The sequence below is a fragment of the Phasianus colchicus genome, chromosome 4 (assembly GCF_987193195.1).
Source record: "Phasianus colchicus chromosome 4, bPhaCol1.hap1.1, whole genome shotgun sequence".
Lineage (NCBI taxonomy): Eukaryota > Metazoa > Chordata > Aves > Galliformes > Phasianidae > Phasianus > Phasianus colchicus.
In genome coordinates this window covers 40998758-41011924 of record NC_143439.1, presented here as the reverse complement: position 1 = coordinate 41011924, position 13167 = coordinate 40998758, and the positions used below count along the sequence as shown (strand labels likewise).

The following is a 13167-nucleotide window of genomic DNA, read 5'->3' as shown; positions in this document are numbered from 1 at the left end:
GAAATCTCAGAAAAAAAAAAAAAGTTCTCACAGTTTTTTTGACTCTATTTTCTCCCCATGTTATTTGCTAATTCTTGAATTCTACCCGTGTAAGAAAGTTTGATATCTTCAATGCACTTTTGTGGGAAACATGATGTTTGTTTTACTTTCAAATACTACAGTTTTGCCCTACATAATCCCTAAATTCCCAGCTTTCCAAAATCCAACTTTCTGCTGTTTTCAAACATATGGGATATATAGCATTGTACTGATATATATTCAGAGATAAATCTTCTTGGCATTTATGCTCTTTCTGTTTGTTCAAAGTGCTTTTGACCCTTTATTTCCACATTGTCACTGTTATTTCTGGCTTGTTCTTCTTTGCACTTTCTGTCACATAGAATAAGCTTTCTTTCCATGTTGTTCTTCACCTTTTTATACATTTCACCTAAAATGCTCTCTTTTTTTTTTTTTTTTTTTTTTTTTACCATTCCATATTTTATTCCCCTGTTGTTACTAATTTTATTTTGCATTATATGAAATAATGCTGGTAAGCTTTACTAAGTTAAAAATGTTATGCCTAAGAAAATATTGTTTCTATGATGAGTCCTTTGCTAATCAGCATTGAGGGAAAGCCTCGTGGTGGCTTACAGCCTCCTTATGTAGGGAGCAGAAAGCCCATGCTGATCTCTGCTCATTGGTGACAGTGACAGGACCAGAGGGAATGGCATGGAGCTAATTCAGGGGAGGGTAGGATGGATGTTAAATTCAGAGGGCAATTAGGCATTGTAACTGGCTCCCCAGGGCAGTGGTTGCAGCACCAAGCCTGTTGGAGTTCCAGGAGTGTCTGGACAATGCTCTCAGTATGATTATTAAGTAATGCTGTGTGGAACCAGGAGATTTTGTCAGTGATCCTTGTGGCTTGCTTCCAACTCAGAATGTTCTGTGATTCTATGATTTTACTGAAGGAGTCTTGAAAATTATGTACTGCTACGGGCAGATGAGATGAACAACCTGATCTAGCTCAAAGCATTATTTTGCACTGCAGAGAAGTTGGACTGAGTGACCTCTAAAGTCCCCTCCAACTTAACTTATTCTATGATTCTATGGTGTCTGTGGCTATCAAGCTCTGCCATGTTATTTTCCATCCTTGCTTACATTAGTGATGAAACAATTTAAAGACAATGCTAGAAATAATATCCAATTTACATTGTCAGATCAAGTACATCATTAAATGTATAGCTTTTCTTCCTATAATCAAATGACTGCTACAGCAAGGCTCAACACTGCTTGCAGCCCAGAAAAAGCAATATGACACTATTTCTGGAAGGAATTTGAATGTGAGATCAAAGCTAAGAAGCAAAGAAGAAAGGACACACAAGTGATTTTTATTTTCTTTTGGTAGAAATAACATTGAAGATACTGAATACAGTGAAGAGACATATAAGTGTTGCCAACATATGTTTCTGTACTGAAAAGATGAGAATTACTGAGTGAAGGAGAAAAATGTTTACATTACATCACTTAAAATCAGAGAGATCTTTATTATGTGGCATTTGAAGAAGTCTGAGAAACTTTAATTTCATAAAGCGAAGAAAACTTGAAAAAGGTTCTTATGTATGCTTTATCACAGAGTCACACAATCACAGAACTTCAGGGTTTGGAAGGGACCTCAAGAGATCATTAACTTCAACCCCTCTGCTAAAGCAATACTTTACATAAACACAGGTAGGCTTCCAGATGGGTCTTGAATATCTCCACAGAAGGAGACTACACAGCCCCTCTGGGCAACCTGTTCCAGTGCTCTGTCTTACTATAAAGAGGTTCTTCTGCATGTTTGTGTGGATCTACTTATGCTCAAGTTTTAGGCCATTGCTCACTCCTTGCCCTATCACTGTGCACCATCAAGAAGAGACTGGCTTCATCCATTTGCCTCCTACCTCCCTTCCGAAATTTATAAACATTAGCCAGATCCTTCCTCAGTTATCTTTTTGCCAGGCTAAGTAGGTCTAATTTATTCAACCTTTCCTCATATAGAAGAAGCTCCAGGCTCTTTATCATCTTTGTGGCCCTCTGCTGGACTCCTTCTAGGAGAGATCCCTTTCTTTTTTTGTCCCAGAGAACCCAGAACTGGGTTTAGTATTCTAAATGTGGCCTCACCATGGCAGAGTAGAGGAGGAGGATCACTTCTCTTGACCTGCTGGCCACATTCTTTTTAATGCATCCCAGGATAGCGCTGGTTGTCTTGGTCAGATGGGCACACTGCTGGCTCATGGCCAATGTGTTGTCCATTAGAACAGCCAGATATTTTCTGCAGGTCTCCTCTCCAGCAGGTCATACTCTAACCTGTACTGATACATATGGTTATTCCTTCTCAGGTGCTGGACTCTACAATTGCTGCTGTTAAATCTCATCTCATGTTGTTAAAGCTTCTCCCTGCCCAACTCTCCAATCTGTCTAGATCTTATTGAATGGTATTTGGATCAAAAAGTGCTAGTGTGAGTTGCAAGAAGGATGTTTTTAAGGATATTTTTAGTGGACCTGTGTGATTGGGTCTATAGATGCTGTAGTGGAAACATTAAGTCATGGTCTGAACCAGTGATTAAGCACCTGGTGGGAAGGCAGGGTCAACCCAGGGGAGCTCATGTGCATGCAATGCACCTGACTGACCAAAAGGGATGGAGCCAGGATCCACCCCTTTCCAGACTTCATTTAAGGGTTGGCAGTGGAGGTAAGGGTATCTTGCTGGATATCCTTGTGTACCCGAGGCCTTCCAAAAGTAAGCAAATTCTTTCCTTTGGCAGCTGTGGACACAGGAAAATATTTGAGCATATCATCACTTGCTGCAGCCTAGGACTTTGCTACTATGCTATCATTGCTGCATTTTACATCACATTACAGCTTTATGCATGCTGATACTAAAGATGTTGTTAAAGAAATGTAATTGTTTAACTGGAATGGGGAGTTATTACTCAAAGAGATCTGACAAGATGACTGTAATTTGAGAAAAAGAAAACAGCGTAAGAATAACATTTGGCCTAATTGACTGTGTAAATTGAAATAACTGAATAATTTCTGAAATGTTAGAATAATAGAATGACTTGAGTTGGAAGGAACCCCAGGATCATAAAGTTTCTAACCCTCCTGCCATAGGCAGGACCATCAACCTCCAGTTCTACTAGACCAATTGTCCAGGGCTCTATCCAGCCTGGTCTTGAACACATCCAGGGATACGCTCTCTACAGAATAGTGGAATCCTCCAACAGTGTTTGAGCTGTTTATCCACAAACAAAATAATTTTACCAGTGTGGTACACATGTTGAATCAAGCTTCAGCAGAACAGAGGTTGAGAAGAACTAATCTCAGTCTTCAACTATAACTACAAAAGCACATGATAGAAATAACTCAGCACTTAGTATCAACGTATGTGTCACATCAGTGCTGTGTATGATGTAGTTACTGGTGATGGTTAAAAACTTTATTCATGTAAATCATTCTATATTTTAAGAATAACATATTGAATAGCATTAGGTTCCATGTTATAATCATGCTGAAAATCTTCATCTTATTCACTTTTGGACCGATAATCTAAAAGTGACAAAGAGACAAAGTACATGAAGTTGATAGATGATGAAGATTGAGTAGCTTCATGAAAACAATCCCTCTGCAGGCTCTATGATGTTTGTTATCTAATAGAGCTAAAATTTTCAGTTTCTAATTTAAGTTTCTGGAAGAAATTTTAATCTTTTTTGCATTAGGACTGAGAGATAAAGGAAGTGACCGGTCTATAAAAACATACCCTCATACGTTACTGGATGTTTTAATGTTTTATTCATTACTAGTTAGTTCATTCTGGTGTGTAGAAAGTATTTGTTTAGTTCTGGTTTATCACTGGATAAAGTGTACTACATTTCAGGAAATGCAAGACCTTGGAAATATGGCTATTTTATTTTGGGAAGTGTTTATCATGGCCATTTGCAAATAAATTAGCAGATTTTTGTCTCCCACTCAATCACAGCGAGATTCAGTTGGTGTTTCCTAGATCTTAATGAATTTGCATTTAATTATGAATTTGGTTAAGCTTGGGAATATTTGAAGTTTAAGAGACATTGTTCCAATATAATTTTTTTTTATGCCAGTATAGATCATAATTGTTTAATGATTTATTATAAACATGTCTTCCTAATGCAGTGACAACCGGGAGTACTTAAATTCTATTTTTTTTCCTTTTCTTTCTTTTTCTTTTTTTTTTTTTTTTAATTTTCATTAAAGAAAATTGTTTTATTTATTTTATTTTATTATTTTATTTTATTTTATTTGAAAACTTTTTTTTTTTTTTTTTTTAATAATCTGAGATAAAAGTCTTGAACCAAACTCCATTCTGGTTCTCACTGGTGTTCTGTTTTGGAAGAAATGTGGGGAGCATTTGTTTCAAGTTTGTTTGGGACTGACTGGATGGTGGCTAGTTCTGTAAATAAGATGTATTTGTACATTTCTGTTCATCAGAATTTCTATGTTGATACTTTGTTTTGTCATCTCAGTGTCTAGGAGAATTTTGCTTGTGTAGGCATGTTTCACAATTAGTTTAATAGGTGTATAATGCTTCATAGTGGAAATTGGCTTCCAGTGCAAGTGGTGAAAATATTTGTATCCCATAGGTTTGTCAAAGACTTAGTGTTGCAGATATTTTAAATTTCTTCTTCAGTGCGTGTCCTAGGGAAAGTATATTTTGGGATCATCTCAGTGTTGGTTATTTTTTTTTTTTCTTCGAGATTTTTGTGTGTTTAGCAGATTCTAAACATTCAATTTTACTCTTATATGTAGGTTTGGTAAGCTGTGAAGCACCATGATGGGCTTGCGCACAGATGAATGCATTCTTGCTACTCTGAAGGGAAGAAAGATGGGTTATATTGTGTAATTTTTCAGGAGAAATTGGTTGTTTTGCAGAAAATTTGCTTTTTACATTATGAGAGGATGGTTTTAAGGGTGGTTAACCCTTAAAGGATTCCCCACAGCTAGACATCTTTGGCCCTGCCAGGATTCTTGTTTTTCTTGGTCTGGATACAATATAAACATCTCTCAGGTGGGAGGGATAGGAGAAAAAGGACTATTGTGATTTTTTTTCTTTTTTCTTTTTTTTTCTTCTTGGAGTTGGTGAAGGAATTATTTAATTCTGATCAAGAACTTAATTAATTGGTTGTTATTTCTTCTTTGTAGTTCCGAGTAGGATCTATCATAGAGTAGCTAATTAGCCTTGCTAGTATAGTCTTGGAAGAGTCTTTCTCATGGTGGATTATTTTTTTGTTGGTTGATGTATTTTTGGATAGTGGTACTTTGATTAATCTCATATTTGGAAAGTGAAGTGGTACCTTCATTGATGTGCTGAGTTGTTCTGTTCATGAAGTAGGATACTTCTCATGCAGTCATATTGCTGTTAATACAGATATTGTCACTGTCATATTTTTTGTTGCTGAATGGCTGACACTGAGTAATTCCGATGTTGGTTAAGTTGTAGCATTTCTATATGTTGTAATAGCTAGCTGTAAATTTGTTATTAGTATGGATTTATTCTCTCAGCTTCTCCCTCCTAGAATCAATTAGATGAATATAATTTCTAGTTTTTTTTTTTTTTCCCCCATTTTCTCCCTTTTCTCTTGTCTCCAGAAATCACAAAATGTCTGTAGCCCTCTGCCAACCTAACATAGCTCCAAACAAGTGCTCTAGGAAGCTAACAAATACAGCATAACAACTTTGTTGCTTTATTTTACTACTTGTTTTATGGTTCAAATACCAAATGAGAAATTTCAGTACGCTCCATGCTTTACTGTTGTTTTAATTGTAGTGGAGTAAGTTTTAAGCAAGGGGAAGGTTTTTTGTCAGTGTTGTCTGTTAGACAAAATTGTAAACTTAGAGATAATAAAGAAAATGTTACAAGTTAGTCTAGTACAGATACAACATCTTTCTTTACATTGTATAACTAAAATCAACACAGATTTTCTTTCCTGATTCTTCATGTCTTTAAAGATTCAAGTGATTTGGCCCAGATTATTAATTAACTTTTACATGCTTCTGTATATTTAAAACCATTGCTTGCCAGCGCAGTGACATAATTGGTTTTAATTTGATTGATTAATCTATATTTTATATACTCTTCCAGAAAAGAAAGCATACAAATAGTGTATGATATTTGTAAATTACTTTACCTTTATAAAAAATCTAATAATAATAGAACCAGGCATACATATGTTGGTGTATGTTCATCATTTATTTTTAGTTTGAAATATAATTCTTGTACAGTAATGTTGCTAGGGCACACATTCCTGTCTTGCAAGACAGACTCACTAAACAGTGCAAGGAGCCAAGGGATATTTTGAAACAAAGAACTTAGCTGGTTAGTACTGGCTCTGTAGTTAGTGATTTATTAAGGTAAAAAAGTACTGTAGGAAGACTTTTTGAGGAAGATTCAGGGAAGACCCCTGCCCATGACCACCAGAGAGCAGCATGCATGAGTACAGAGGCAGGACATCTTATAATGATTTCCCCAAACTTATTGGAATATTATGATGAGTTTTTGGAACTGTTTAAGCAAACTCAACCCACCTTGTGTCATCCTATGTATATTTATGATTTTGCATGATAAATAAGCAACCAAAAGGTGTTATGGTGTGTGAGTTAGGAGGAGATATCCCCCTTGTACCCAGCGCCATAATAAACATACCTACTTTCCTGCTTTATAACCTTATGTTATAAAGGTTTTCTGCATGTCAAATTTGAGAGTTTTTTGTCTTATCCAGGAAATTGAGCTTAAGTGTCCTTTTAGTTTAAATTTTCCACTGGATTTGCATTAAGTAGGAGTCATTCTTCCTATGCAGAAGAACAGAAATATGTGCAGAACTGCTTTATATATTTGTTGACTTATACACAGATCTTAATGTTGACAAAGTACTTGGTATTGAGCTGCTTGTATGTTCCAAGCAACTGAGATATTTAATGTTAATTCCAGGCACAAAGAGATCCTGGTCTCTGCAAAATATGTCCTTTTAGTAGTGTTATGAATGCTGCTGTTGGCAGATTTGAACAGCAGCAAGTTAAATAGCTATGGCCTTTCTAATGGTGTCACTGTAGCCAAAAGGTTTTAGGGAATATAGGATAATTTGATCAATGAAAAGGTCAAAAAAGAGGTACACTGGGGGAAACCTTTAGGGTTGTTTTTTTTTAATATCACTTGCAAGGAAATTAACACATAATTTTAAAGATTGACTCAAGTGGTATGAAGTTAAATGTGCTGTAATTGCTTTTTACTGATGTGATTTTGATTTATTAGACCCATTAAGAATTTTTTCTTGTTCTCTTGTTCTTTTTATTATTCTTCTTTTGATATTATGGATATTGGAAACAGAGGGAGGGACAGTTGAAAATTTGTCTGAAAGCAGTATTGGCAAAAGCCCAATTTTTGAGATGTTACTATGAATCTATAAATTATAAAACTTGACAGTGAAACCATATTTCTTGAACTCCTTAATCTACAGTAGGTATTGTATGTTTCTAGAGCTAATCTGTAACTCAGGATGAGATTATATCCAGAACTGCTAATTCAGCAAGATCCAGTAGCAGCTCAGTGTCCCTATAATATATTTGTTGGACATTCAATTTTACTGAAGAAGTGAGGGATTAAGATAAAGAGAGAAATACATGATGAAATTGATAAACAAAGATTTTCTTGATGTGTTGCTCATATTAAAAAAACATTTTTTGTGGTTTCACAGAAATTATATTGACATTTGTATCTTGTAGTGGCTGTGTGGCCAGTAATTTCAGACTCATTTGATAGGTATCGTTTTTCATAGGTGAGTGCACTGTTGCAAATAAACAAGTGTATATCTGTATATAAATTAGGGAATTAGAGTTTGCTGAAGAGGGAATGTGTAGAAGATATAATCTAGGCCAGTTTCATACTTCAGAGCACCACTTTGCTGATCTGCTGTTCATTAGCAACACACTTTGTGCTAATGGTTTGCTCTGACTCATTATCAATCACTATCACTAAGTATTCAAACAGATGGTCCTTAATGACCATATCCCACATTAGCTGTGGCAAAGAACTGCATGGAGCGGGTGTCAAGTCATTACTGCTGGAGGTGCTGGTCCTCGCAGGATTCAGTTGCTGCAGGGCTAGGCTCCAGCCCTCTTTAGTTAGGAAAGCTGAAGCCAAAGTGTGACCCTTTTCAATTTTTAATGCTCATCCTTGCTTTTCCGTGCTCCTTATCTCATTCTCAAAAGAAAAGAGAGAGGACTTAATCTGCTCTTGGCAGTGCATCTTGATTTTTGGAATACGAACTCTTCTGACCTCTTCACAAGTATTTCCTTCTTGTTTTTCATCCTTTTATTTTTGCAGATTTTATTGCTTGCATCTTTTCCTATTTCCTGCCTTAGGTCTCCGTTTGACTGTATGCAACCACATGTTTATATATGTGAGCTTGGCTAGAAACTATCTGTATGTTGTTGCTACTTATCAGCTAGCCATGTTACAGATTACCTACATGCTACTTATTTTAGTGTGCTTCAATTAGGATTCAAGTCAAGAAAGTACTAACATCCTATTTACTTCCATCTCAGGTGCAGTAATCTTCTACATTGGTGACTGTGCACTGGGGTATTTTTGTCTTTGAATTGGGGCTCAAATAGAAAGGTGGAGGATTTTATGTTGAATGAGGTTGCCAAGGTACTCAACAGGATTCTACAAGAGAAGGGTGGTGGTTTCATTTATTTATTTATTTATTTATTTATTAATGATGTATTTAGGCAATAGGTTTCTGGGTGGTTGTCTGGAAATCTGGAATAAAATAAATACTTTCATTTGTCTTTCTGAAGGTATCATAGCATTGTGACAAAACTATTTGCATATTGTACTTCAGTATAGTTTACATGAGAAGAACTGGGAACAAAAATAGTCATGTACTTGGAGGACTAAGAAGAATAGGCAGTTAGAATTCTGACACCTGAACTAGCCTGTTTAAAGCACTGAATGTGTGTTTTTGACATTAAAACAAATTGTTGCTTTTCTTTGCGTAATTCACTATATGTTTCAATTGAGTTATCTAACATTTTTATTTGAGTGAAACAGATTTTACACTATTCACATAAGCAAATAATGATGGTTGTTTTTTTTTTTTAAACAAAAAACAGGCACTGGATCTGGTTTCAAATTTTCAGCCATGAAAAGTTTTCTCTGAGGTCTTACTATTTGAAATATTGAAGAATTGTATTTTTAGAATAAAAATGTACATTCTCGAGATTTCTTTTCAAATTTTTATGTTCATAACTTAACAACAAATGGGAATAATTTAAAATTGTCAGTAGGAAAGTTAGCATGTAATTTTGTTGTAGCATTAGAATACAATTAGAATACAATTCTTAATAGGGAAAAAAAGTATAATTATTAAGTTTTTCCTAAGGAAGGATTAATGCATTTTATACTACAAACTGTCATGGGAAATAATGTAGTATCATTTCTAATCTAAGTGCAGAACTCACCAATTCCCTTCTAGGCTTGAACAAATATTACATGAGTGAGGGCTCTTGTAAAATGTTATGTTTTGAAATAGATTTCATTTAGGGTTTCTAGTGATAATTTATTTCTTCCTTTATGCTGATGTTTCTTCTCATACTAATAACAGATATCTTATTTGCATATAAATAGATTTCACTATTTGCTGAAGCAGAGCCCTAATATGTTTCTTTTTTTCACGGACATTGTTAAATAAGATAGAACATTGCAGTGATCAGCAGTCATGAATTGTAATAATTTTCTTGGTTGAAACTCTTTAGAGTGCATCAACTATGAAACTTTTGTGAATACTTCAGAGTTTAGATGTTGTTTATAATATCAAGAACAAGAGAAATCACTTGATTTTTACAAAGATGGAACCATCTTTTCAGAAATATTAATAAATAGATGCTGAAAATGGTAGCTCTTTGGGAACCTATTCTTAAGTAATATTTTGTTGTGCTTTCTTGCCATATCTGTTCAAGAAGTTTGGGAATAATTTTATCATGCAAACATAACTCTGCAAAAAAATATGATTTAGTTGTGATGTCCAAGTTTATAGTTCATATGTCACTACATAGCATAGTCATTTAAAAGACTCAGGGACAAAGATAAACTTAGTGTCTCAGAACAAAAATTTACTGTTGCTTGTACACAACTGTCTAAACACATAGTTATATATATCTGTAATCAAGCTGATATAAAGGAAGATTAATACGATTGTGTTTCTCTGTGTGCATGTATGCACTGTGACATTATGGCAAATGTGCTTCTAGCTGAGTTTTAATGTGTATGTGTCTGTAAATTATTTTTACCAGCAGAGGTCACTCAGGGTAAGGTGAACAATGCTTTCATCTTTTTAAGGAAGTCATGAACTTCATTATGTGCTGTGAGACACATACTGAAAATGGTGCATCTTTAAAAGCACACAACCTGTACTTCTCTTTCTTTTAGTCATGTATTTGTTGCTGCATCGACTTTAGCATATATTGACTAGGAAAAGTCAAGCATTTTAGAACTTGTAACTGATGCATTCCACAAAGTAGTCAGTAAAATGTTGGACTATAGGGTTATTTATTTTTTTGCTGCACTGTATAAACAAACACAATAGATATCTAATGTTTATTTTATACATTATTTACCCAAAGAGTTAGCTGTTGCTGAATTCACCTTGTTTCTTGAATGAATCTTTTGCATGAACATCAGTTACTATTATTTTCTTGAAATGTTGGAATAAATCTAATTATCTGGAATTGACATTATGTACTACTTTCTCCTCTGTATGGTGACTTTGTAAGTGGCGTTCCCTTAACAGATTTACTCAGTGTGTATATATTATGCTACTAGTTACGAAATACACTTTAAAAATAATTTGTTCCTTCTGTCACTACTGGATATATGGCACCTTTTTCTAGGAAAAAGGAGGGTATGTTCTCATGTAATTTCAATAGAGTGAATTGTGCAGGTGTAACTGAGAATATAAAATAGCTTGTGGAATCTTTTTTTATATAATAATGATGCCAAAACTAGAAAATGTCCATCATGCTGTCAGTGCTCAGAAAGTGACAGATATCTTTGAACAGAACAGAATTTTTTGAGAGGTGATTAAAGCAGAAGCTGATATTGTCGTTGCACTCACTCTAAAAAAAAAAAAAAAAAAAAAAAAAAAAAAAAAAAAAAAAAAATTCCTTTAAAACCACCAAAGAATTAAAATATGAGTGAAAAATCAAAGTTATGATATGCTGCAGTTATCAGAAATGAAATTCATTACGCCATATCTATCCAAGTAAAGAAATAGAAAATATGTGTCCTGTTGTCAGTCCTCCCTCAAAAGCTCAGCTATCATTTATCTAAAGAAAATTACATAATTTTATGTAATTTGTATTGCAATTTCAAGTCTGGTTAGAGGATTGTGTTTGTCATTCTAGAAGGGTTTGTCAAACTATTTGACATCAAACTATTTTACATTACCTTGAACAAATATAGGAAAAGAAATTATTTCAGCACTGTTAATGCTATTATTGTTTTTTCTTGTTCTCTTGTTTTAAAAACCATGTGCCTAGAAGCTAGACTCTGAATTTGGAGAATTCACAGGAGTGCACAGATTTTAAGTTTGTACATAACCAAAATGATAGATAGTAAATTAAGTAAAGCGAAGATAAGGAATAAAACTAATATTTTTTTCTTTATATGTATGTCTTGTGGTTTTGTATAACTTGTGTCTTTTTCCCACTGTAAAGCAACTTATGAAAGCTAAAAATTATCTGACCTTGGAGGTAACTCCTGTTTAATTAAAGCTTTTAGAATAAGTCATAAAATAGCCAGGAAAGGTTTTATTACTAGAAAAATTACTTACTTTCGCTTTTATTTGTTCTGTTACTTGCAGTTCTTGATCGCATAGTTCTGAGCTGCTGAAGTTGTAAGCAATTGTAAGGAATAAAATTTTAGGAATCACATAAGTAGATGGTGACACTCCTCTGTATCTGATGAATGCATATGGTATTCAAAGCAGTGGAAGTGGTGTAAATGTAAAGTTATTTCATTGGAAAGTTTAGGCATGAGTCCTTTTTGAAAGCAAAGACAAACATGGATAAATACAAATATGCTTGTGTCTTGTCATACTGACAATTTAGGCACTTCAGAAAAAGGGAAAGGGTCATATTCTGAGAATTTTATATACATTTTCATGCATAAATGGTGTAGTTTTCCATAAATACTAAGCAATACTAAGAAACTACCCATTAAATGTTTCAAATGAAGAATGAAGTTATTGTACTGATGTGACCTCATTTCAAGCACTGTGTGCAGTTTTGGATACTGCAACATAAGAAAGTAATAAAACTATTAGTGTCCAAAAGAAAGCTAAGGAGATAGTGAAGAGTCTGCAGATCAACATACATATTTATGAGGAGCAGCTTAATTCCCTTAATTTGCTCAGCCCAGAGCAGATATGAGGGGAGGCCTCTTGGCAGCCTACAGCTCCTCACAGGGACTGGAGGGGCAGCGTTGAGCTCTGCTTTCCGATAGCAATGATATGACCTGAGGAAACAGCATGAAGCTGCGTCAGGGGAGGATTGGGCTGGGTTTTAGGAAAAGATTGGTGAGCATGGAACAGGCTGCCCAAGGCAGTGGTCATGACCCCAGTCTGCCAGAGTTCAAGGAATGTTTGGACTGTGCTCTCAGAAACAGGATTTGGATTTTGGTGTGCAGCCAGGAGTTTGTTTCACAGAATCACAGGATTACAGAATGGCCAGTGTTGGAAGGGACCACAAAGATCATGAATCTCCAACCCCCCTGCCTCATGCACGGCCACCAACCTCCCCATTTAATACTAGACCAAGCTGCCCAGGTCCCCATCCAATCTGGCCTTGAACATCTCTAGGGATGGGGCATCCACAACCTCTCTGGGCAGCCTGTTCCAGCACCTTACCACTCTTGTAGTAAAGAACTTCCCCCTGACATCCAACCTAAATTTTCCCTTCCTCAACTTAAAACCATTTCCCCTTGTCCTACTGTTACAATGATTCTTGTACATCCCTTCCAACTGAGGATATTCTACGGTTCTCTGGTTCTAATGCAATAATTTCCTTTGTTGTTAGTGAGCTAGTAATATTTATGAATCCAAAATGTGTAATTAGTTT

At 35.1% G+C, this 13167-nt stretch overlaps 1 long non-coding RNA gene across 2 annotated transcripts in view; it reads left to right on the top strand.

Annotated features, from left to right (window-relative positions):
• LOC116239119 (uncharacterized) overlaps window positions 1–13167 on the top strand; it is a 328962-nt gene that overhangs the window by 91335 nt on the left and 224460 nt on the right. The window lies entirely within an intron of this gene.